The 26,543-nt window shown below is 34.8% G+C and overlaps 1 protein-coding gene across 9 annotated transcripts in view; it reads left to right on the top strand.

Annotated features, from left to right (window-relative positions):
- The window catches only part of JMJD1C (jumonji domain containing 1C), a 328,631-nt gene that overhangs the window by 152,118 nt on the left and 149,970 nt on the right, over positions 1-26,543 (top strand). The gene's annotated exons all lie outside the window — the stretch shown is intronic.

Below are 26,543 nucleotides of genomic sequence, written 5' to 3'. Positions count from 1 at the left end.
ACAGGCTCCGGACGCGCAGGCTCAGCGGCCATGGCTCACAGGCCCAGCCGCTCTGCGGCATGTGGGATCCTCCCGGACCGGGTCACGAACCCGTGTCCCCTGCATCGGCAGGCAGACTCTCAACCACTGCGCCACCAGGGAAGCCCTATTTTATTGTTTTAATTTGCATTTCTTTAATGGGATGAGTACTTTCTCATATTTATTAGGAACTTGTACTTTTGTGAACTGTTTTTTTCAATTACTTATTAGGGTTTTGTGTTTTTCTAATATTATGAACTTTTAAAATATTATTACAGATACTGTAATTCTTTGTCATATTTGTTTCATGGTTTGCTCAGCTAGTTTTATGAGAGAAAGTCTTTTTGAATTGTATGTTTATATTTAAAGAAAGTCTATCTAATGTGATATCTTCCTTAATTCAGATAGTCAGGAAGTGTCTTCCTTTCTTCCTGTTTCCTTTCTTTGTTTGTTTCAGGGGGGTGTAAAAATTAATAGAACAAACAATTAAAATCAGAATGCATGGTATACTCTAGAAAATAATCATTTTAACTTTCATAAGACTTTGCAAACATTCATTTATGTATAATACATGTGACTAAGAGTCTGTTGTTTATCTGTTCACTAAAATGAGGCTTATTTAAGGAAATCTACAAGCAGCAGTTATGAAACTCAGAATTTTTAAATTCATATAGCATAATGAAATACTATACATACAAATTTGAGTTATTTTAGGGATATATATGAGGTAGTAATAGGCTGAAACACAGTAGAAAGTTAGTCTTGTTTTTAATTCTCTACAGATTTTTGTAGAGAATTAAGTGTTTGTAATTCTGTGCACCTGATAGTTGCTTTCCTGTTCCTTTGTACTTAAACATATGTTTGTATTATCTTCTTTCCAGTTGTTTCACACCTCGTGTGGTATCTGTTAAATATTACATGTTGGTTATATTATCTAGTCTCCTTCTTACTCTAAGAAATCAGTGGAAACCAGCAATATACCTGCTGGTTTTTGGAATCATGACAGGACAAAAAAAAATCCTTTTATCTCATTAACCTATTCTAAAGTTTACTTTAAAAGTTTAAAAATAAATAAAACTTCAATAAAATGTGGGATAGTATAATACCCAGGTTACTTCTCTGGAATTGTCTCCTCATCTTTCTTCCCAGGATATCAATAGCAGAACATGTATTGGAGCACCACATATGTAACATGCTGAAGTGGTGTTTTGTTGTTGTTTTTTTTTTTTTGGCTTGGTCCTGTAGGATCATGGTACCACCTGAGGCCATTTTGATGATGGAGGCCAAGGTAACTTACATTTTTATGTAAGTTACTTAATATGTTGTTAAATTTTATTTTTTAATGAAGCAAAATACTCATGAAATCACATTTATCTGCACCAGGGAAAGAAAGTGTTGCATTCATAATTGAAATCAACGAATTGCCTACCTAACTGGGTTAGGGCCCTGGCTCCATCTCCTTTAGGAAAACCTTCTGTGGGGAGTGGGGCTTTGACCCTAACCCAGCTGGGCTGTAACACTGCTGCATTTTCTAAGGGGCTGAATTTTCTACTACTTTTCTGCTGGCCCAGCCTTCCAGATCACCCCATCCAGAATTAATTTTACCATCTTGTGCTCCTGTAGAACATTGTTTTTGTACCTTTATTTTAACAACTAGTACATTCTGCTTTGTATTATACCTATTTGTTTACATGTCTGTCTTTCTCTACTAGATTGTAAGTTCTTTGAGGACAGGATCATGTCTTAGTCATCTCTAACACCCTAGGACTCTAGCACAGTGCCTTACCCATCTTAGACAGTGAGGAAATGCTTATTTTTTATTGTTTATTTTTTTGCGGTACGCGGGCCTCTCACTGTTTTGGCCTCTCCCGTTGCGGAGCACAGGCTCCGGACGCTCAGGCTCAGCGGCCACGGCTCACGGGCCCAGCTGCTCCGCGGCATGTGGGATCTTCCCGGACTGGGGCATAAACCCTTGTCCCCTGCGTGGGCAGGCGGACTCTCAACCACTGCGCCACCAGGGAAGCCCAAGGAAATGCTTATTTTAAAGTGATAGATTTACTCTATCCCAGCTAGTGAAAAAGAACCCCACTGGGAGTTATAGCAAGTTTCTGGGCTATTACTTTATGCTAAGATCAAAGGACAAGAGAGCATCATCAGCCAGTTGTGGTAAAAATGTGTTAAGTTACCAATTTTACATGACAAGTAGTCAAAAACAAACAATAAAAATATTTATAATAGATGCCCTTTTTCTAATCAAATACAAATGTGATTCCTTAAGTTGTCATGGGGGGAAATGAACTTATATCTTCATTGTCAACTAAATATGCCAATCTGCAGTAATTTATCTGAATTTCTGGAATGAGTTTTAGGAAGCTCTGACTTCTTCCCAATGCAACTTTTCCTTCGCTAGATAAGTTATTCTGGTTTGACCAGGATATCAGATCATAAGCATGTGAACCTTCATCAATATATTTCCTTTAGGCTTTTTGCCTAGTGAAAATACTTTTTAGTTGCTCTCTGTTCTGAAAGAAACCCTCTCAAAGTAGAACAGAATTCACCTCTCTTTGGGACAAACTTACATTTATGTCTCCTACATTGCCAAACTTGGTTAGATTATGACTTCAACCAAATTTTACTGAAATATGAAGATATGCCACATTCCAGATATGAAATGAGCTTTCACATAAATTCATTTACAGAGTTTTTACATATCGATAATTGAGTTTTCAGAATTAGAATTTAAGTTTTACAGTTCTTTGTACTTCAGTAAATAATGAAATGGTAGTAAAGATAATAAACCTTCAGGATTATTATTTCTCAGTAAGGTAAAGCACTTTAAGAGATCAAATTATATATAGTAAAGTATTAATTTTTTTAAATGACAAAGTCTAATACGGGAAAGGATTCCAGTGAATGAGCATGTCTTTCATTTTTTGTGAGTCATAAAATGACATTATTTGGGGGGAAAGTATTATTTTGTAAGGACCATAAAGAAGTTTCTACTCTGATTCATTAATTCTACTCTTAGGAAATTATCCTTATAAAATAACTCTTAAAAAAGTAAAAATTATAGTCAGTTCAGCCAATGTTTATCAGATACCTAATATGAGCCAGATAGTCCTGCAGATAGAAAAATTAAAGGTATAATGTTACATGCAGGAAGTTGTTCATTAAGTCCTATTAAAGAAGAAAGAAAGAAACAACTTTGATGTCTGAAAATTTGTGAATGGTGTTGAATTAATTTTCTGAGAGATTATGCAGCTTTAAAAATTATAATTATGAATACTTTAGAGAAACATGGACAAATAAAATTTAAGTAAAACACAAATCTTGATTATAGTGGTGTTAAAATTATGTACTTAGAAAGTATTATAAAGTAATTAAAATTATTCTTTTAGAATGGAAGGCATATGCCTGACTATAATGTCTTTTCAATAAAAACAACTATTATTTCCGAAGATATTGGAAATTCTAATGTAATTAGTTTGTCTTGCAGTTTTTATTTTGGAAATAGTTTTCTTCAAATGAATTAGTTTAGTAGTTTGTTTTAGGCTACTGTTGATATACTTTGACATAGGCTTTTTATGTTAATACAGCATTTTTAATATCTATTAATAGTACAAGGACTTAAGACTTTCTAATAAAAATGACAATTGAAACAATGACCAAGTAAAATATAATAAAGATTATTTAAGATTTGTTTTTAATTCAGTCTGAATTACTGTTTACTCATAGGTTTACATGGCATGATATGACCTTAGAGATCTTCTAGTCATAGATTCAGAGAATGTAATTGCTGAAAAAGACAACAGAAAGAAGCCTAGCAGTCATCTAGGAAGGCAATGTAATATATTAAGAACATAAGCCTTGATGTTGGATTTCCTGGTTCAAATCTCTACTCTGCCCTTTACTCTTAATATTGGGATGAAATTAAATTATTTATTCTCCCTATGTCTCACTGTCTTCATAATAGTAGTACCTACCATGTAGAGTTGTAAAGGTTAAGCAATAAAACATATAAATAAAAACCTCGGAACAGCGAGGTCCTGCTGTATAACAGGGAACTATATTCAATATCCTGTAAACCATAATGGAAAAGAATATTAAAAAGAAAAAAGAATGTCTATATGTATATAACTGAGTCAGTTTGCTGCATAGCAGAGATTGGCACAACATTGTAAATCAACTCTACTTCAATTAAAAATTAAATTTAAAAAAAGACTTCTGTATAGCACAGCAATGAGTTTAACCAACTGTACAGTTTTTAGGTGTAATCCTCACAAGACTGCCTCTCTTACAAGTTTGAGGGTTTCCCAGACCTATTCTTCAGTTTGATAATTCACTACAAGGACTCATAAAGCTCACTGAAAACTGGGGTACTTGTGCCTGTGATTTATTTCAGAGCCAGGATGCAAATTAAAATCAACCAAGGGAAGAGATGCCTAGGGCACAACGTACAGGAGGGTCTACACATGGACCATGAAATTCATAGATAGCATTATCTTCTTCTGGCCACAAAGTGTGACAATTGCAGAGTATTGCCAACCAGAGAAGCTCCCTCGAGCCTTTGCTGGCCATAGTTTTCATTGGAGCCCAAGCACATACTGTCTGCATATCTGAGCTTTAGTTTCTATTTCTTTCTGGAGATCAGACTAATACCTTTAGTTATCACTTACTCTGGAAGTTGAAACTGATATTGAAATATCCAAAGTCCCCATCATAAATTAATTGTTGGACAGTCCAGTGGCCAAAGCCCTGAAGCAAACAAAGACACTTATCACAGGGGCCTAAAGATCACCTCCCAGTAGCTGAAATCCAGGCCAGACCTCTCTTTGGGAAGGTAGGGTTGCTTCTTCACTAGACAGGCCACCCCCATAGCCTTTAGCCTATGCTGTCTTACGGCAAAATAGTCATATTTGTCTAGACATCTGCATTTAGTATAGCATTTATATGACAGTCACAGTAATAGTAACAGTATGAACATACCCTACATTTGGAAGTGCCAGTGTAGAGTAGGGATAGATTTAAAGAAACTGCTAATCTGATTTATAAAGCCATTACATATGTTTTCATATTCTTGTAGTAATTTATTATTTATTTCCTCTCATGATCTACCACTATTTGTACCTTATGATAAACTTGTATAGAACTATTTAGTATAGAAATTAGCTGATGGTTAGCTAAATCTAGTTATTCCCCAGACCATTCTTTTTCTATAAGTATTACCTTCTGAGAAGGCTCAATTTTCTGATACATTTAATTATCAGTATTATTATAAGACTTACATAAGGTAATTGAATCTTACAGTGACAGTGTTATGTCATATCATAGTATGGTCATGAGGCAGTTCAGTTTCACTAAAGAACAATCCGTCAGTATTACAGAGGAATTTGCTATGCTCCTAACAGAATTGAATCTTGCCCATATATCAGATATTATTATGGACAGGCTTAGTTAACAATTGGCCCTTACTCATTTTTTTCTGGATTCTAAGTCAGTTTAGAACAAAATCAATCACCCTGTCTTAGTTCACAAGCTTGTACTAAGACTGTTTTCCATTGTGTGGTGTTAAGAAGTAAGGCCCACTTCTCTACTACAGGGAGTACACAAGGAGTATTGAGAATTATATTAATTATATTAATATTATAACTATATTATAGGATATGTCTTATTTTGATCAGTCATAGGGGCAAGGACAGTCATAGTGCATTGGTATAAATTACAGGTGCCCCAGAAAAACTTCCATAGGTTTAGAGGTATTTAGGAATCCCACGGGTGTGCTACGTGAACCTTAGCAGCTAAGATGGAGGGCCATTTTCCCAAGGCTATTTTGACCTCAACCTGTCAAAAGGACCTTTTGGGTCAGAGTACAAGTCCTTTCCCAGTGCTGGTGCCTAGCATTATTTGTTGAGTCTGCCTGACCCATTTCACTAAAACCTCATTATTTTCATAGGCTGATTGCCATCCCTTGCCTTCCTCCTGGAAGAGACATCCCTCTAATCTCCTTATTCTAGTTAGTAAACCTTTTTCTTCCTAAGCTTGGCCAGGTGTCAGGATCTGCCCCAATATCTCCCTGACTTTCTTTTTAACTGTTACAAATAACAAGAATCAAGAGATTATATAGTTAGCTCATTTAAAAATTTTTACATTTCTTTATATATCCAGTGAGCCAGATCTCTACAAGTTGGATCCATCATTTCTAAATTTCACTGGTAACTTTCACCTCTGCTAACTGATCATTGTACAGCTACAGTTCCATACCATGGGCAGCCAGAGGGCCACCCGGGAGTCAAAAGGTTTGTCCTCCACCATCCTCTCATTCTTTTCCCAAACTACATATTTCAGGTGGTTAGCATTTGTTGCACAAATCCCACTTCTGACACCAGCTCACTAAGCTCAGCCAATTGTACAGTTTGAGCAAACAGTCTTCGCAAGACAGCCCTTCTGACACCATTGCAAGTTCAGGGCTTTTGAAAACCACCCTCAGGTTCAGTTAATTAACTGAAGGGACTCACAGAACTCACTGAAAACTGTTATGCTCAAGCCCATAGTTTGTTACAGAGAAAAGATACAAATTGAAATCAATCAAAGGTACAGACTCCCATAGGAGTCTAGACGTGGAGCTCCTGATCATCTTTTTGTGGAGTCAGGGACAGTGTTATCTCTTCCTGGCCACAATGTATGACAGTATGCATAGATTATTGTCAAACAGGAAAAGCTAAGTCAAGCCTTTGATTTTGATTGTTTTTACTGGGGCTTGATCACAAACTGTTCACATGGCTGACTTTTAGTCTCTAGCCCCTCCCAGACTGTCAGACTAATATCTTTAGTTATCACTTCCTTTGGAGGTCACAGGTGATAATGTATGGCTCAGAGCCCCATCATAGGTCACAGTGAATTATTCTATGGATATAATTTATTAAAAATCTTTATATCCTAAAATTATTTTGGAATCTTTTTCTTGATTATTTGACCTTTCTATTATAAGTATTTCCCATATCTCTTTGTCTTTTTTGTTATGCTTGGAATTGCTAGGGATTTTTATTTTGTTGCTGTTATAATTCATAGCAGCCAAAAGCAGCTAGTCATATAAAATAAAGGTAGAGATTGTTGGTTCCATTTTCTTCTTGTCCAGAAATATGGTTGCCTGTCTACTGTGTGTTCTCATTTGAGAAATTATTTTCAGTTCTTGTGGGGAAAAACTCTGCTTTGGTGTTGAGTTTTAAATGCTTGCCTCTTTACAAAAGTAGCTTCTCTTTCACTGTATAAATACTTTTTTGTTTTAATTTATAAATGGTTACAAGTAACTTAAAATGCAGCAGCATTATATATATGTCACATGATAATTTCATTCATTCAGTAAATATTTTTTAACATTTACTATGTGCTAAGCATTATGTAAGTACTGTAAATCCAACAAGTATGGTCCTTGCTGTCTGACACATAATTATTTAAATGGAACTGTGAAGAGTTCTATGAAAAACACAGATCTCCCTTGATACTGTTGTATATTTATACTTCCATTTGAAAAAATATGATGTAAGTTTTCTTACATGTAATAATATAAGTAATATAACATCATTAGGTTTTTGAGGGCTTACCAAGTTCCAGGGATTTTTCCCAGTGTTTTTGTATCATCCCTTTGAGACTGATATTTTTATTATCCCTGTTTTACAGATAGGCAAACTTGAGACATGGTATAGTTAAGTAAGTTACTGAGGAAAGAAGTAACTGTATTGAAAAGTTTAAATAATTATGTAAGATTAAAAGTGATAATCTTTTCTCATTCTCTTTCATGTATTTCCCATAGGTATCCCTAGTTAACAGATTGTTATATGTCCTTTTAGAATTCCCCACTTTTGCTCCCTTCTCGGTAAATATGCAAATATTCCCCAAAAGTCTTGTTTTAAAACTAAATAGATAACTTACTATGCATGTACTGCTTTATGAATTAAACGTGATTTTGATATATTAAGGTTGTAAAGTTGAAATGGATATGTGAACCATGAAAGATAGGCAAACCATTGTAGCATCTTGTAAACTGGGTAAACCCAAAGATAATTGTGCTAATTTTGGGGCTCCCCTAGGGATTTCAAAGAATATAAGAATGATTTCCAAAGTCTTTTCTATTCTTCAGGAGGATTTGAAGGTAAGGTGTATCAAAGTAATTCACTTTCACAGTGAAGAAAAGGAGGGCTAACCTTTTTGGGTGAAAAAATAATTACAGATTAAGAAATGTTTTTATCATTTTGAATGTCTGTCTCCTACTTTTAATTGAGTAATGCCAGGAAATCTCTGGTATTCTCTCCCCACCCCACCCAGTATTCCGATATATAGTGTGTTTGCGGACAGAGTTTATCTTTTATAATCTATGAAGTAGTGGTCAATAATATATATGTAGTGGTGGTAGATACGGATTTGGATGAAGTCTTTTGCAGTCCTTTTCTTACTATGATGCAGCACTGCCATGTACTGATATATAGATTGTGTAACCCTGATACTGTTATAATTTTAAATTTAAAATAAATGCTATTTAAGCTTAGTTTTTCCTCTCCTCATTGGAGTACAAGGAGTCCATTTAAATATAGCATATCTGAAGAACATTTGAGTAATTTTGGAACACCAGATGAATTTTATTTTGGAAAAACAGTGATGCATGTATTCTGCTATTTCATCTTAATTATGGTGTTACGGAGCTTTAAATCAGCTTGTCTTAAAACTTCATCATTGTGTAGTCCAAATAAAGCTGGATCTGCTTGACTCCTGACTTGGTACCCCTCTCATCATTACATATTATCTAAAATTAACGCACGTGAGCAAACAGTGTCTTTTTTGAATAAGTACCTAGAGAAGACAACACAGAACACAGAACACAGAACAAAACTTCTACAAAATCTTTGCGTCTTTCTCTTAAACCAAGAGCTACTCTCATACAACTGTCCCTCAAAAAAGTTTTTTACCTATTGCTCCACCTTTGACCTTTCTTTGTTCATCCACAAACTTCCTGAATCTTTCTCTTTCAAGAGAAGCTTTATACCCTTTCTTATGTGAATAAATTTCTCACGTAAATAAAAAACCTCTGTTTCAGGGTTTTTATAAATGGTATGAAGGCATTAGGGAATCCTTGTGATAATGGAACAGTTCTGTATAATGGTTGTGGTGGTGGTTACATGAATCTTGCACATAGGATGAAATTGAATAGATTGCGTGCACACACACAACTATGAGTGCGTGTAAAACTGGTGAAATGAGGTTTGTAGTTTGTACCAATATCAGTTTCCTGGTTTTGACATTATGCTATAGTTCTATAAGATGTTACTGTTAAAAGAAACTAGGTGACTTTTTTGCAATGTGTTGTGAAGGTGTAATTATTGCAAAATAAAAAGAAAAAAAAGTAGGTCATAACACATGTGAGAGAAATTTGAGAAACACTTGCTTTTTACATTTTTTTAAAACAAAGTCTCCATTCTCCTCAACAAAGTGCTGTTAGGCATTTATTTATTTATTTATTTATTTATTTATTTATATTTATTTTGTTTTTGCGGTATGCGGGGCTCTCACTATTGTGGCCTCTTCCGTTGCAGAGCACAGGCTCCGGATGCGCAGGCTCAGCGGCCATGGCTCACGGGCCCAGCCGCTCCGCGGCATGTGGGATCTTCCCGGACTGGGGCACAAACCCGCGTCCCCTGCATTGGCAGGCGGACTCTCAACCACTGCGCCACCAGGGAAGCCCCAGGCATTTATTTTTTAATTAAAGTAGATTAAATTTTTAAAAAGTAATATAAAGGTTATTGATTAACACAAATAGCCAAAAGATTAGGAAATGATAAAAATTGTAGAATAAACTAAAGAAATTGAAAATTCAAATAGAAAATACTCTGAACAATAAAGGTAAAAGAAAGTAAATGTAAAAGTTAACTAAAATAGTAAACTTATTTTCAGAAATAGAAGAAAGTGAAAAAATATACAAGTTCATATAAAAGTCCCTGTTTAGCATGTTCATCTCAATTGTAATGAATAAAATAAAAACATAACATCATTAATTTCAGAGATCTAAAAAATGATATAAAAATGAAAAAATGGTTAAAATAAAGAAATGGTTAATATAAGGAGGATCCAGCTAGTTGGACACAGTAAATAATATAATACAATTAGAAATTTAAAAATTAGAGAAAAAATGTCAAAACAATGAAAAAACATGAACAGTTTGAGGTCAAGGAAATTAAACATGTAAAATTTCATTGGCGTTACAGAAAAAAAGACATCCAGTGACCACCTTTCTCTTATCTCTCACTTAGTAATATGAGGGAAGTTCAAGTTCATTGATGGGACAGTGAATTCATAATGACCTTCTTTAAATCATTTATTGAAGTTGTGGCTAACTTGTACTTATGTTTACAGTTAAGTGCCTGATTACTATAAAAATGATAATTTGGTAATGGTTTTAAAAAGATGTCCAAATGTTCTTTGGTTCTCAAAAAGTGTCAATCAGTTATTAGGAATACATTTTCCAAATGAAAATCTGATTTTCACCTGCTTTGCTTAGAATCCTTCAGTGTCTTCTCATCTTAAGAAAAAGACCAAACATCCATTTATAAGACTTTGCATGATTTTGCCCTTCGAGCCATATGAACCACCCACACATCCCCACCCCCTGTTGCCCCATTGTTCTTCATAGCCCATCCCTGTAATTTTCTTTGAATTCTTAAAAAATACCATATTTTCTCCTGCCTTGGCACATTCTGTTCTCTCAGCTTAGAACACTTTCCCAGTTAATTTATACCTCAAATATTGCTTCATTTCTTCGTGGAGGGCCTCTCTAAACTCATGGTCTAAATTGAGGAAAGTACTTAGTAAATTTTCCTAATTTCATTTATCACAGTTATAATTTTACATATTTTATGTGATTATTTGATGAATGTCAGCCTGCTGGTAGATTGTATACCCCATGGAGGTAGGACCGTGCTTGTTTTTGTTCAGCATTGCAATCCCTCTCCTTCGTTAGTGAAACACTAAATTAGACTTACACTTCATCACACTCTCCTCTTTATGTTTGACTGTTTTATTGCTTTGTCTCTGTGCTGTATTTCCTCTGACCTGTCTTCTAGTTTACTTACTCTTTTCAGTGGTATTTAATAAGCTTTTATTCATCCATTGCTTTTTCAAAATTTTTCAACGAATCTATTTTCTTATACCTAGAAGTTTTTTTGATTCTTTTCCAATTCTGCTTGCCCTTTTTATTAAAAAATTAAAAATTCTGTTTTCTATACATATTTCTAAAGTTGTCTTTAATTTCTTTAAACATACATTACTTGTAATTATTCTGTTAACCTGTGTCTGTTAATTCTCACGTCTTAAAGTTTTTCCTGTTTTGCTGTCTCTGCTGGTTCTCAGCGATGCTACCTTGTGTTTAGTTAATTTTTAACTCTCCACTCCCCCTTTCCAGGCGAAGATGGTTGGGGGATTTTTGTGAGAATATTGTTAGGCCTAGAATGAAGGTAGATTTCTCCGGAGAGGATTCGCTTTTCAGTCTGCCATATATCTGGGGTGACACCATCATGATGGTCTTAGATCACTTTAAATTCAAAGCTTAAAGTTTTTTGTATTACTAAGGTAATGTGAATGAATCCATGTGAGGGCTGATTTGTGGTTACAACTTCAAAGGAATTTTTAAAAATTGTATTTGCTCGCTACCAACCCAGCTTTCTTTGCAGATCCAAGAAAGTGGAAAGAATCAGGTAGGTTTACTCTTATCTCAAGGTGTGATTTGTTAGCCCTTTGTGGTTCCAGGTTACTGTGGGTGAGTCACATACCTCCCACAATGCTATATTCTCTCTATACCTAACTGCTTATGCTTAGCACTTCTAAAAAATACCATATAGTTTAACGTCTCTGTTCTTTTGTTCATGCTTTTTCCTTACCTATAAAGTCTTTTCACCTATTTCTGCTTATTAAATCCCTACAAATCCAGAGTAACTCATGTACCGCCTTCATTTTAAGAATTCCATTGATTGCAATCAGAGAATCCTCTTTGTAAGTACATATGAGACTTTTATAAAAACATTCAACATTTCTGTGAGTCCTTGCATTCTAGTCATTGCTGTATGTGCTTGCCTTCCCTACTTTTCTTTGAGCACTTTGAGGGTAAGAATTGATGATGCTTTATTTTTATTTTTGATTTCTCTTTCCCCAAGAGATTCCCTTAGAGGTATCTCTATTCCCAAGGTACTAGAGCATAGTATCTTGAACATCATTCACATATAGTATGTGACAACACAAAAACATTATTGATAACTTTTTACTTCACACCAGGCACTTTTAAAAGTATCATCTAATAAAATCTTTACAACATTCTTATCATCTACATTTTGCAGGTGAGGTAACTGAAGCTTATGAGGCAAGCAACTTGTCTGTGGATCTACAGCTTGCGATTGGCAGACCTGGGACTAAAGCATAGGCTATCCTTACCCAAGGTCCTTATATTTAACCTTGTAAACTATTTGTAGAAATGTATCATACTTATGGATTATATAAAGCATCTTGTTAGTCATGTTGTGAACTCTGGACTAGTCTTAAACAACTAGTACATCTCCATAGTCTCATGGTGTGAGGAGATGACACAAATTCTCATCGCTGACCCAATGACACCTGCTTTAGCATATGTCTCTTGATGAAATACCGAGACTTTTTTTGGTACCTTGATGACACTTGAACGTTTTCTTAACGTTATCATTGGTAAGCAGTCTTTGGGTTGCTTTGCTTTAAAAATGGATTATGCTTAGTAGGCTTTGGGTCTTAATTTTCTTTTTGATAAACCTTTAAATAGTTGTTTTTACTACAGTGAGTTCAGAATAAATGCCTTGGGTTCATATTAACAAATACAGTTTTCTTATGAAAGTTTTTTTTCTTTTTTAAACAAAAAGATATAAATTTGAAGGTGACAAGAATCCAGGCTACATTATAGCTTAGAGAATAAAATGTTTTCTGCTTCCATCCCGTTTGAATATGCAAGCAGAAAAAGAATTGCATGGCACAGTTTCTGGGTTTTTAATGTTCTTAGGACTTTCTTATGCTGCTTTATACCAGGAGGAGTTGAGAAATGGTTATGTTATTGTCCATTTATGGAATGTATTTTCTCTATTCAGTTGTATGTTTTTAGCCCCTCCACCTAAATAGCTACTATGCTGAAAATGGAGGTTCTTGACTTAAATTAGGTAACTTGTTCATTTGCATATTAATTATGGGCAGGTTAAGCTTAAGCCTTAGAGTTGCCATACTTTAAAGACGCCATTTGGGATCTCACTGTTTTACTGGAGATAGGCAAGCAACCTCAGCTAACTCCCAGTAAGTCTCGTTTCTCATTTACAGTTGTGTAAATCATTAACATTTTCTTAATATAGTTTCACATCAGCACTGCTGACAACCTTGAAACCTAAATCTGTGAGTGTGTGTATAACACTTAAATGTAGGACTTTTACTTAGCCTTATATCTGGCCTTTTGTCTTTGTTCTTACTTTAAAGGTAATAATAATTTAAAATAACTTAATATTATCTCATTAGGTGAAAACAAGATGTAGTGTTATAAATATAGTTTTATACTATTTTTTTTCAAAATAAGTATAAGATAGGTGAGAAAAATCAATACATATGTTTGTATCTACTTATATGCACTTAAAGGAACTCTACAGTAATCCTGGTTACCTTCATGTGTATGTTTCAGATGGGGGTATTTGTTTGGAGTATAGATACAGGAAAGGAGAGAAAGGGATGGAATTTCCTCTGAATATTGTCCTATGTATTTTGAGAACCATTGGAATGTATGGTCTATTAAAAATTTTTTTCAATCTGTTTACTCATTGACCTCTATGCCTTTCCATAACTGCAGTTAAGGAAACTCATTTCCTTTGTTTCTGATTAAATGTTCATATATGAAAAAAAAAAGAATCAGATTAGATTGTAAAATGTATCTATATAATATATATTTGTATAAAAGTTTGTTTTTCATTTTTTACCTTTATTCCATACTGTGGAATAGTAAAAGTTTGTTGAAAATGACACCCTTCAGGGGCCAACTTTACTTTTTTTTTTTTTTTTTGAGGTACGCGGGCCTCTCACTGTTGTGGCCTCTCCCGTTGCGGAGCACAGGCTCCGGACGCGCAGGCTCAGCGGCCACGGCTCACGGGCCCAGCCACTCCGCGGCATGTGGGATCTTCCCGGACTGGGGCACGAACCCCGTGTCCCCTGCATCGGCAGGCGGACTCTCAACCACTGTGCCACCAGGGAAGCCCCCCAACTTTACTTTTAACGTGAAAATATAGTTGGTATGCCGTATCATGTAGGAGCACCTAGATCCAGACATTTTTAAACTCCTTCTTTTCCCCAAAACTGAAGTTCTCATTAGCCAATGAAATTTTTTTTTCAATACTTTAAAAAATTCATCTATTCTTTTTGTTTGTTTGTTTGTTTTGGCTATGTTGGGTCTTTGTTGCTGCGTGCAGGCTTTCTCTATTTGAGGCGAGCGGGGACTACTCTTCATTGCGGTGTGCAGGCTTCTCACTGCAGGGGATTATCTTGTTGCGGAGCACAGGCTCTAGGCACGCGGGCTTCAGTAGTTGTGACACACGGGCTCAGTAGTTGTAGCTCGCGGGCTCTAGAGCTCAGGCTCAGTAGTTGTGGTGCACGGCCTTAGTTGCTCTGCAGCATGTGGGATCTTCCTGGACCAGGGCTTGAACCTGTGTCCCCTGCATTGGCAGGCGGATTCTTAACCACTGCGCCACCAGGGAAACCCTGAATTTTAAATTAGTTTTTAAAATGACATTTTAATTGTACCAAATTATGGTATGAAGGAGAAGGGGTAATACACTGTGACACTGACTGGTGCTCTAAGGTAGTTTAAAATAGTAGCAAAGTAGGAGGAAATACAAACAGACTATTGTTTATCATAGGCTAAGTGCCTTCTCTTAATTGATTTTTCTTTTGGACTTATTTTAGTTGTTTTTTTTTCTTCCCAGCTACTCAGAGAAATTTTATAAGTGGTATCTAATCCTACTTTAAAAAATTGCTTTTATTTCCTGATTATAAAAGTTACAAATGTTCATTCCAGGATTTTTGACAGACACAGAGAGTTGTAAGCACTAAAATATAGAAGTCATCCTTAATATTTGGCCAGAAATAACCACTGTTAAGAATTGGATCCACTTTCTTTCAGGCTGCCGGTACTTTTTTTCTGTCTTCTTTATGTAAAACATCAATAGCTTTACTTTTATAAGTGCTTAAGTACAATTTCTGAAAAAATTAGATTTTGAAAAAAACATGTATACAGTAACATTCATTTATCCACACGTACAGTTCGTGAGTTTTGGTAAATTTATAGGCTCATGTAAGCGCCACCACAGTCGGGATACAGAATGGTTCCCTCATGCTCAGAAATTTGTGCTGCCCCTTTGTACTCCTGACCACTGGCAACCACTGAAATGTTCTTTGTTTATAGTTTTCACACTTTTCAGAATGTCATATACTATAAATGTATTCACACCATATGTAACCTTTTGAAGCTGGCTTCTTTCATTTAGGATAATGCTTGGAGATTCATCCATGCTATTCCATGTATCAGTAGTTTGTTGCTTTTATTAATGAGGAGTATTCCACTGTAACATAGTTTGTTGATGCATTTACTCATTGAAAGATAAATTTGGTTGTTTCTAGTTTGGGGTGATAATGAATAATGGTCCTAAAAACATTCATCTACATGTTTTTGTATTAATATAAACTTTACTTCACTTAGGCAGATACCTGAGAGGAAGACTGCTGGGTCATTATAGTAAGATGGTATTTGATTTCTTAAATAACTGCCAAACTGTTGTCCAGAGTAGTTGAAATGTTTTGAGAGTTCCAGTTGCTCTTTATCTTCACTTGATATTGTCAAGTTGGTTTTTGGTTTATTTTAGACATCCTATTAAGTGTGTAATGGTACATCATTGTGGTTTAATTTGTTTTTCCCTTATAGTAATGGGTGTTGAGCTTTATTCATGACCTATTTACTATCTGTTTTCATTAGAGAAGTCACTGATCAAATCATTTGCCCATTTAAATTTTTTTTGAATTTTGAGGGTTGTTTTTTTAAAAAACTTTGAATATAAGTCCTTTTTCAGATATGTGATGTGCAAATATTTTCTCCCAGTGTGTAGCAACAGTTTTTTAAAATTGAAGTATAGTTGATTTCCAGTGTTGTGTTAGTTTCACGGGTACAGCAAAGTGATTCAGTTATATTTATATATACATATTTTCAGATTATTTTCCGTTATAGGTTATTTCAAGATATTGAATATAGTTACCTCTGCAAGTAGAGCAAAGATGTGAAGTGTATATATATTGACAAAATCTTTATTCTTATATGTTATCTAAGTTAAAATTTGTAACTTGTAAATATATATTCCTTGTCTCTACTCCAATCATGAAATCAGCCTAGAATGTATTTTCTTCATTCCTCTACTACCTTCTCATCCTATGTATACAAGACTTACTTCTTAATACGTTTAGTTGTCATTTTTTCTAATCATTCTCACTTTTCTTAATTTTATGTTTAATTTTGAGAAAAGATTTAGAGAAAAATATAAGGATAAAGCTGGTACATAGTTCTGCCTACAGTACGAAATTTCCTGAGATATCTGTACTTCCTTTAGTGCAATTGGCCTGCTTCACCATATATAATATATATATATGTATTTTATATATATATATATAAAATAAAAATAGAGCAGGGTTTGGCAAACTTTTTCAGTACAGGGACAGATAATAAATATTTTAGGATTTGCTGGCCACATGATTTCTGTCAAAACTCTAGGCAACATGTAAAGGAATGAATAGTGACTGTGATACAATAAAACTTTATTTATAAAACAGTCCTTGGACATAGATGCCTGGGTCCAGCCCCCAAAGGTTCTGATTTAAGAGATCTGAAATGAGAACTGACCATCAAGGTAAAAGCTGCACAGGTGACTCTAATGTGCAGTTAGGTTTGAGAACCACTTATTTAAAAGAAACTGTAATACGGAATTAAGTTAAACAGATAACTTGAGAAATTAAAAGTGATAGAAATGTTTCTATCAATTCAGTTTGATCAAATGTAGTTAAGCCAAATGGATCTTTTGGGGGAAATTCAATATAAATTTGAAAGCTCTGTGTCTTTCCTTTAGCCTAATTGGCAGACATGACAGTTTCTTTCTGTGCCTTAAGTCTTGTCTTCTTATTCAGGAAAACACAAAATTACAGCAGGTTTTCATAGGATCCAGCTAACAGTAGACAGTTGCATTACTGGATCACACCATCCCTGTTCTAGGTTAATTATCAGACCAAAGCAAAAATTGATTTAAGACATGGTAGTGACCTTAAATATAAGGTCATAGAAAAATATCTAGGAAGGTCAGAAAATACTGTGTTCCTTGAACTATTTAGTTGGTATCCCATGTAATACAAATGAACAGAAAAACATAATATTTTTCTTTTAAAAAATTTAATATATATTTCATTTAAAAAATAAAAACACTGATTACATTTGATAATCTGCCTGTGAAATATATGGCAGACCCCAAAATGTCACATGCATTTATATTAGTTTTTTATTATGCTGAAAATTATCTTCTTTGCTGAAGATAAAACGCTTTTTTGAGAACTGCCTCCTTTTACCTTCAGTATCAGAGAACCCTAATGGCTTTCTTTTGTACTGCAGCATCCTACGTAATTCTTTCCCCCAGTCTTCATGACAAGATCAACAATGCACACCTACTGAATATAGTGCTAAACTGTGAATAGCCGGTAAAGTTGGAGTAATGTGAGTGGTGCACATGTAAGTTTTAGTTTTTCTCTGGAGTGAAGCCTCAGCCATATAAAGAGAAGCAGCAATGAGAGATGAAGAGAATCGTTACGGTTCTTAACAACTTCCTAGGTAGTATAACCTTGTGAGACCCTAATCTCTTTTTGCTTTTTAGATTCTGAGATACCTGTGTAATCTTATAATTATTTTATCCTCAAGCTGTTTTTCTGTTATTTGTAATCAAAAGTACTCTGTATTGTTTACATTTCGAAATTTGTGATATTATTAGCATTTCTGCTATGCAAACACATTACCATTCCCCAAGTGACTAGCCAGAAGAAACAAACTGGTTCTTAAGACGCCTGAATCAAACACACAAAAAAGGTCACAGTACTTCAAAATGAAGGTGACTGATATTACAGTCTTTTGAGTTCAAAAGATCAAGAGAATTTAATGATTTTAAATTAGCCCAATTTTTTAAGACTCAGATCAGAGTTATCTCCTATCCAGGTTAGGTCAGGTCTCCTTATTTTGTACCCCAGTGGCACTCTTGGCATCTCTTTAATATTGCAGCTGTCTCAGGATATGGAAATTATTTTTATTTTTTCTGTAGCCTCTTTAAAAAAACAACCAGTTGTTTATTCACATTTCACCAGTTTTACATGTGCTCTGTGTGTGTATGTGTTATATGCAGTTCCATCACTGTTTAGATTTATGTGACCATCACCACAGTCAAGATACAGAACAGTTGCATCACAGGGATCCCTCAGGCTACCCTTTTGTAGCCATGGCCACCTCACTCCCCAGCCGCTGACCACCACTAATCTTTTTCCATCTCTATACGTTTATTATTTCAAAAATATTGTCTAAATGGAATCATACTGTATCCATCTCAAAGTGATGGGCTTTTTCACTAAGCACAGTTTCTTTAAGTTTCCTTCAAGTTTTTGTGGGCATCAGTAAATTTCTGTTTATGGCTGAGTAACATTTCCAAGGCAAGGATGTACCACAGTTTGTTTAATCATTCACCTGTTGAAGAACATTTGGGTTATTTCCAGTTTTTTGCTATTACGAATAAAGCTGCTGTGAACATTCATCAACAGGTTTTTGTATTAACATCAGTTATCTTTTTTTTCTGGGACAAATGCCTGAAAGTTTATTTTGCTGGGTCATATGGCAAGTACATGTTTAGATGTTTAGTTTTATAAGAAACTGCCATTTTCTTTTCCAGAGTTGGGCATACCAGTTTACATTTTCATCAGTAATGTTTGAAAGATCCAGTTTCTCTGTGTCCTTGCCAGCATTTGGGGTCATCACTATTTGTTTATATTAGTCATTCTGGTATGTGTGAAATAATATCTTGCTGTGGTTTTAGTCTATATTTCTCTAATGGCTAATGGTGTTGAACATTTCATGTGCCATTTCACTTGCCATCTGTATATCCTCTATGGTAAAATGCCTGACCATGACTTTTGTCCATTTTGCAGTTGGATTGTGTTTGGTGGGGGTTTTTTGTTTGTTTTGTTGTTAACTGCCATACGCTTTTTTTCTTCATTCTTCCACCTGGAAGTGATTGTATATGCTGTGAGATAGTTCTGAAATTTCACTTTCCTTTATATTTGGGTAGTCAGTTGTCTCAGCAAGGAGTCAATCCTTTTTCTGTCAATCTTTAATGCCTGCTTTTGTCATTTGTTTCCATGTATGTTTAGCTTATTTGGAGGGTTTCTCTTTTCTATCCTTTTCCCCCCATATTCCTATTCTAGTATCAAGCAGTGTAATTAATAAGGCTTTATTTATTTGAGTTGGTTTTTTTGTTGTTCTTCGTCTTCTTTGGGTTTTTTGGTTTCCTTTTTTAAAATTTTAATTTCCTTTTTTTTTTCATGTGTGTATTACAATGGCTTTATACTATGACTTGAAATCTGGTGGGGCAAGCCAAGCCAACCATGTTGTTGTTCTTCAGGAGTATAGTGCTACTTCTTGTCCTTTTGCTCTCCCATATTTATTTATTTGTTTGTTTAGTTTTGGCTGCGTTGGGTCTTCATTGCTGTGCGCGGGCTTTCTCTAGTTGCAGTGAGCGGGGGCTACTCTTTGTTGTGGTGCACAGGCTTCTCATTGTGGTGGCTTCTCTTGTTGCAGAGCACAGGCTGTAGGTGCACGGGCTTCAGTAGTTGTGGCACACGGGCTCAGTAGTTGTGGCTTGTGGGCTCTAGGCACGCAGGCTCAGTAGTTGTGGCGCACGAGCTTAGTTGTTCCACGGCATGTGGGGTCTTCCTGCACCAGTGATCGAACCTGTGTCCCCTGCGTTGTGGGGGGACAACTGCATTTGTCCCCCTGAACCTGTGTCCCCAGGCGGATTCTTAACCACTGTGCCACCAGGGAAGTCCCTCCCATATATATTTAGAATCTTGTCAGATGGAGAAGGTAATTTGAATCAACTCTACTATTGAAAGCCACTGGAAAAGCTAAATCACAATTAAAATAAATAATCTTTGAAGACATCAGACAGTCTCCAAACCTGTGGAGAATTATAGGGCTAAAGCTCTGGGGGGAAAAAAACAAAGCTAATATATTGAGACTGATATTTGGACTTTCTTTTTCCCTAATGGTGTACAGAAAAGGCCACCAAGAGTCTGAGAACTAAGCAGTTGTTTTGTCACACTTAATGGACTAGGGAGGTAAAAGTTTCAGTTCGCGACCTCCAAGGAGAGAGCTCTTTGTTTTTATCCTCAAGGGGCTAGACTCTAAATCAGTGTTTCTCAATTTCAGCACTGTTGACACTTTGGATGAGATAATTCTTTGTTGTGGGAAGCTGTCCTGTGCATTGAAGGGTGTTGAGCCACATCCCTTTTCTGTATTCAGTAGATATCTGTAACAACCCCTACCCGTATATTGTGATGATTGAAAATGTTTCCATATATTGCCAACTGTCCCCGGTGAACAAAATTACCCCCATTTAAGAAACACTAAATGGTATACCGGAATAGACCAGACTTTATAGGAATTGAAGCCCAGTTTTCAATCGTCTCCATCACTGGATTAAGATTATCTGAGATTTACTAGTATCCTTTGCTTTAAACTGCCTGTTAAAAGCAAACGTTAGTTTACCCCTGAAAAAATAACATTATCAAAAGCCTCAAATTGTTGCTTCACTTTCTCACATATAGTACCTGACAAAACCAATTAGAAGATCTATGTACAGCCCAAAAGGGTACAGGGACACCTGATAAAAAAACAAGTAAAACAGTGTACAGTAGAAACAGATGAACAAAGTATCCACATAATGGAATAATTGAGACTCCAACTATAAAACAAATATATATTCAGGAAAATTAAAAACAAAATTGAATCAAAGGGACTTAAGAAATACCACGGTTAGCAGCAGATTAACTGTCAAATTCCACAATAATCACTGTGGATGTTTTTATTACAATTACATAAGTTTAGGAAGTATTAACATCTTTATTGACATTCCATTTAAGTTTGTAATGTTTTCTGCATGTATGTAGGTATTCTTCAATGTCTTGCAATGATTTTTAAAATTTTTTTAAAATCTGTTTTTCTTGTTTTACTTCATTCATTGGACTGTCATTGAAGTGGTGAATAGATGTGATTGTAGACTTATTTGTCTGTATTAAAGTTTGTCTCTGCTGGTTAAAGAAGTTTTCCTGTTTTGTCCGATTCTTTTTATCATGAATAGATACTGAATTTTGTGGAATACTGCATCTGATGATGTTCATGTTTTTCTCTACCTTTGTACTATATTGAAAAACATTTATAAAGCTTTTTAATGGTAATCATCCCCTAGATTTTTTTAGTTAAACCAAATTAGTTCTGAAGTATTTGTATCTTTTATATATTGCTAACCTTGGATTGCAGATAAGTTTTTTCAGGATTTTTTACAGCTGTATTCCTGAGTGAGATTGGCCTGCGATTTTTTTGTTATACATTGTTTTCTTTTTGTCTGAAGGTTATGCAGAACTTTTAAGATAAGCTATGAGATATTCTCCCCTTTTATTCTGGATGGTGTTTTTAAGATTGGAATTGAATTTCTTGAACGTATGGTAGAACTTAACTATAAAGCTTCTTTCAGTCTGATGTCTTCTTTGGGGGCAGATGATTACCCACTAATTCAATTATTTTTAACATGTGGGAATATGAAGTTTTCATTTTATCTTTGGTAAGTGGTGTTTCTCTAGAGATGAGTTCATTTTATCTATTTTTAAAATGTGTTTGCTTCAGACTGTTAATAAAATTCTTTTTTCCTTTGAATGTTTTTAAGACCTAAAGTCTGTAATAGGCATTTTATTTCAAAATGTTGTTCATGTGACTTCTCCCTCTCCCCCACCAATTTACTTTGTCAGAGGTTTGTCAGTGTTATTAGTCTTCCTAAAGAACCAACTTCTTGGCTTTATTTATGCTCTCCATTGTAATTTTTTTCCTCTTTCATTTTATTTTTAATGTTTTGTTATTTCTTTTCTTTTCTGTAAATATTTATTTGTTTATTTGTGGCTGCATTGGGTCTTCGTTGCTGTGCACGGGCTTTCTGTAGTTGTGGCGAGCGGGGGCTACTCTTCATTGCAGTGCACGGGCTTCTTACCGTGGTGGCTTCTCTTGTTGTGGAGCACAGGCTCTAGGCGTGCAGGCTTTAGTAGTTGTGGCACGTGGGCTCAGTAGTCGTGGCTCGTGGGCTCTGGAGCACAGGCTCAGTATTGTGGCACATGGGCTTAGTTGTTCCACGGCACGTGGGATCTTTCCAGACCAGGGCTCAAGCCAGTGTCCTGTGCATTGGCAGGCGGATTCTTAACCACTGTGCCACCAAGGAAGTCCCTATTTCTTTCCTTATATGAGTTTATTATTTTCTTTGTTCTTGGATCTTACATTGAATCTTGAGCTTATTAATTTGTGGTATTTCTGAAGTTTACTCTAAGTAATGCTTGAATCTATGCCCACAAGTTTGGTACATATTTTCATTATTAGTGTAAAATATTTTTTGAGTTCCATTACAATTTTTCTTTGATCCATGAATACAAATAGAAATGAGTTCTTAACATTTTTTATCTATGCATTTTTCAGTTAAACTTTTTCTAACTGACTACTAAATTAATGTTATTATGGTCAGAGGAAATGGCCCTTATAATATTGATAAGTACATTGAAATATAAGTATTTCAAAACTTGTCGAGGCCTTAGCATATGGTCAGGTTTTATAAGTGTTTTATGTATTCTTGGGGATAAAATGTGTATTTTTATAATTAGGCACAGTATCTTACATACACCCATTAAATCCAGCTCATTAATTCTCTTGTTCTAATCTTTATCTCAACAGGCATTTTATGGTTTATTTGATTCATCAATTTTTAAAAATGATATATTGCAGTCTTGCACTATGATTGTGAATTGATTATCAAGTTCTCCTTGTTTTACTGTCAGTTTCTTAAATAAAAATTTGAAGCTAAGGTTATCATTTGAACAAGGTTAGAATTGTTACTGAAGTTATTTCTAACATCTTTTTCATTCTACATTTTCAGTTTTATCTTCTGCCCTCTTTCGGATTGATTTTTTTTCCCCTCCTTTTGTTGTTCTGGTTTCATTATTTTTCCTTCTTCTTTGGGCAGTCTGTTTTAGATTTAATTCCACATTTCCCATTGACTATGCCCAGTATTCCTTTTGGTAATTTTCACTTCCTATTTGAAGTAATTTTCCATATTCCAGCCAGTTATTCTTTAGAATTTCCTTTAGTGACTTTTGTGAGGAATATCATCAGTTCTTATTGTTTTACTGTTTTTTATTTCATCTCATTTTCACAGATTACTGTTTTTAGAATTGGAGGTTGATGATTATTTTTCTATTAGCACATAGGGGATGTCACTCCACTGAACTTAAGGGTGCAGCTAGATGGTTTTTCTTTACTTTTTGGATATTTTTATGAACTCCTCTTTAATTTTTCTAAACATTTACTCAGTTTCACTGTTGTATTTCAGATTGGATTTTGTTTTATCCATTATATTTAAAGTTGGTTGGTCTTTCCACATCTAAGGCTTAGTGCTTTAAGAACACTTACATTAAATTCTTGGCTGTGATCGCACCACCAGGGAAGTCCCTGCCTGTTTTATATATATATATTTTTTGCGGTACACGGGCCTGTCACCGCTGCGGCCTCTCCAGCTGCGGAGCACAGGCTCCGGATGCGCAGGCCCAGCAGCCATGGCTCACGGGCCCAGCCGCTCCGCGGCACGCGGGATCCTCCCAGACCGGAACACGAACCCATGTCCCCTACATTGGCACGCGGACTCTAAAACACTGTGCCACCAGGGAAGCCCTGTTGTATGTTTTGAGTCTAAAATTATCTTAACTCTTTGCCATTTAAATTCTGATGCTGTGTGTGTGTGTTGTGTGTGTGTGTGTGTGTGTGTGTGTGTGTTGAGATTCACTTATGATGCTTTGTTTTATTATGTTTTTGGGTGTTTTAAAAAAATTAGTAGCTGCTCATTTTTCTTGGGTATTTATCTTTGGGAATTCATTGATACTTCTGAATTGAATCAGTATTTGTTTTTTCCAATTGGGACTTTAATATGAAACCTTAAAGTGTTTGGACCATATATATAGTTCATATAAAGTCATTACAAAATTCTGCATGAACATGGCTGTGATTTAAATTCTTGAAGAAAAACCCCAAAAAGGAGTAATTGAAAGAATACTGAACCTGGGTATAAAGCAGTGCAACAATTAGATTAGAGCTGATTTTCAGCAGAAAACTATGAAGGCTCAAAGGAAATGGAATGAGAGCTTTAATGTACTAAAAGAAAAATATTGCCAGTAAAGAATTGTATATCCAGTGAAAATACCTTCAGAAATGAAGCAAAGTAAATAAATTTCAGATATAGTAAAACAGATCTGCCACTGAGAGAACCAATCAAGTAAGGGCTTTAGGCTGAAGGAAAATGAAAGCAGATAAAAGCAGATAAGCACAGGAAGGAATGAAGAATGCCAGAGGAGTTGTAGGTAAATATATTTTATAAAATATAAATTATAGGTAAATAAAAATATTAAATATAAGTAAATTTTTAAATATTACATTTTAAAAACAATATTTACTGTGGTCTGTAGAGTTTGAATTACACAAACAAAACATATGATAATGATAGCACAATAGGTAACAGGTTAGGATAATAGAATTAAACTGCTGTAAGTTCTATTATTTGTGAAATTATTAAAATGTGCCTATTAATGTAGGTAATAATTATTAAGGAAGTTTATTGTAATCTGTAGAGTAACCACCAAAATAATTACTTTGAAATGTATAACTAAAAATTGAATAAAGTAGAAAAATGGAGTAATAAAATTTGATTAATCCAAAATGCATTTGAAAACAAGAAACAGAGCAGATGCAATAAATAGATAACAAATAATCAGATGGTAGACATAAACCCATCTATATATACCAGTTATTGCATTAACTTGAAATGGACTAAGTAATTCAATTAAAATTCAGTGATAGGCAGACTAAATAAAAAACAAAACCCAACTATGTGGTGTTTATAAGAGGCATACTCTAAATATAAAAAAGTTTGAAAATAATAAAATGGAAAAAGGTAAACTACACAAAGTCTTCACTAAAATAAAGTTGATTTAACTTTATGGATATTATATAAATACTCAAGAATTATTACTAGAGATTTAGAGAAATATTGTATAATGATAAAATGGTCAATTTAATAAGATAGAACAACACTAAATTTGTATGCATTAAGATTAGCTTCAAAGCAGTTAATGCAGAATTATAAAAACTAAAAGGATATAGATAGAAATCCATAGTAACTTTAACTTCACTTCTATAAACTGATGGTATAAAGGGACAAAAAATAATAATAATATAGTCATTGAAGACCTTTTTTTTTTTTTTTTTTTTTTGTTTTTTTTTGTTTTGTTTTTTTTTTGTTTTGTTTTTTTTTTTTTTTGCGGTACGCGGGCCTCTCACTGTTGTGGCCTCTCCCGTTGCGGAGCACAGGCTCCGGATGCGCAGGCTCAGCGGCCATGGCTCACGGGCCCAGCCGCTCCGCGGCATGTGGGATCTTCCCGGACCGGGGCACGAACCCGTGTTCCCTGCATCTGCAGACAGACTCTCAACCACTGCGCCACCAGGGAAGCCCTGAAGACCTTTTTTAATTAACTTGACCTTAAAATACATAATACTTAAAATACATAGAATATTCTCTACCCTACTCCCCCAAAATGTAGAATATACATTATTGTCATTTAGGAAGGTAGTTTATATGCTGGACCATGAAGCAGATCTTACAAATTATCTCACAAATCTTATAGAATTAAATTAATACAGAGTAAGTTTTACGGTCACAGTGAAATTAAACTAGAAATTGGTATAGGAGGTGACTGGAAAATCCCCCAAATATTTTAAAATTGAGCGACACATTTTACAATAATCTCTGGTTCAAATAAAAAATCACAATTTACCTTAGAAAATACTTCAAAGTGAATAAAATGAAAATACATTTTACAAGTAGTAGACAATTAAAGCAATCTTAGGGGGAAATTTTAGCTCTCAATATGTATATTGGGAAAGAAGGTTGAAAACCACTTTCTGTTGCAAGATGCTTGAAAAACAAACAGCAGATTAATAAGCCCAATGAAGGTAGAATGAAGGATATAATAAAAATAGAAGTAAAACAGGAAACAAATGTACAAAATAAAAAATA

Source organism: Mesoplodon bidens, assembly GCF_964165515.1.
Source record: "Mesoplodon bidens genome assembly, chromosome: 1".
In the NCBI taxonomy this organism is placed as follows: Eukaryota; Metazoa; Chordata; class Mammalia; order Artiodactyla; family Ziphiidae; genus Mesoplodon; species Mesoplodon bidens.
This window is presented reverse-complemented; position numbering and strand designations above follow the sequence as displayed.